The sequence below is a fragment of the Rhinolophus ferrumequinum genome, chromosome 15, assembly GCF_004115265.2.
Source record: "Rhinolophus ferrumequinum isolate MPI-CBG mRhiFer1 chromosome 15, mRhiFer1_v1.p, whole genome shotgun sequence".
Lineage (NCBI taxonomy): Eukaryota > Metazoa > Chordata > Mammalia > Chiroptera > Rhinolophidae > Rhinolophus > Rhinolophus ferrumequinum.
Window position 1 is genome coordinate 35,113,674 of NC_046298.1, and position 1,182 is coordinate 35,114,855.

Below are 1,182 nucleotides of genomic sequence, written 5' to 3' on the forward strand. Positions count from 1 at the left end.
CGAAGTTGGAGGACTCACACTTCCCCATTTCAAAATTTACTACAAGGCTACACAAATTAGGACAGTGTGGTACTAACATAAGAATAGACATGTACATCTACTGAGAGTCCAGAAATACAACTGAGAGTTCAAAAATAAACCCTCATATTTATAGTGAATTGATATTTGATGAAAGTGCCAAGACAGTTCAAAAGGGAAAGAACAGTACTTTCAAAAATGGTGCTGAAACAATTGAATAGTATTTTCAACAAATGGTGCTGAAACATAAAAATGAATAAAGAGAATCTTGGCCAGTCTGCAAGTGGCCTCAGGTCAGCCGGGTGCCTTTCACCAGTCTTCAAGCCTTAAGTCTTTCTTTTAGTCAAAATGAGTGATAAGCCAGACTTGTCTGAAGTGGAGAAGTTTGACAGGTCAAAACTGAAGAAAACTAATACTGAAAAAAAACAACAAAAAAAGCCCTCTCCCCTCAAAGGAAACTATCCAGGAAGAAAAACAGTGTGTTCAAACACCATAAAATGAGGATCTTCTCCCAAGATCAAATTTCAACATTGCCTGAGTGTCTTGGTTTAAAGCTCATTTTTTTGTAAATCTATGTGTTTGTAGAGATTTTAGGCATCTTCTGATATCTTCTCACTCATACTTTCTGGGTAACAGATCAGGGGGTAGCCAGTGTCCTCTTACCTTCATTTTTAAACTTTCCATTGGTGAGTAAATTCCAGCTGGCAGATGTTGTCCATAATCTCACCACTGATGATGACCTTTGCGTGTGTAGTCCTTTCATCCCCAAAGAATAAGCCACTTTTAACCTTTACAACTGATGTCTCCATTGTTCTATAATCTTCATACAGTGGCATGCATTTATAGCTTCTCACAGTTTGTTTTCATTTCTTAAGCAGAGATAAAATAATAAATATAATCATTATGTTGGGAAAAAATGAATTAAGATGAATCTCTTCTTTATACAGTACACAAAAATTAACTCCAAATGCACCACAGACCTAAATGTAAATGGTAAGTGTAAATGTAAATGGTAAAATTATAAAACTCTCGCAAGAAAACATAAGTGTAAATCTTCATGATTTGGGGTTAGGCAAAGCTATTTAGATGTGACACTAAAAATACAAGCAACCAAGTGGAAAAAATAAATAAACTGGATTTCATAAAAATTTAAAACTTTTGTGC

General features: G+C 34.9%; 1 pseudogene; it reads left to right on the forward strand.

Annotated features, from left to right (window-relative positions):
* Window positions 1-345: 345 nt before the first annotated feature.
* Window positions 346-514, forward strand: LOC117035337 (thymosin beta-15A-like; annotated as a pseudogene).
* Window positions 515-1,182: the final 668 nt, after the last annotated feature.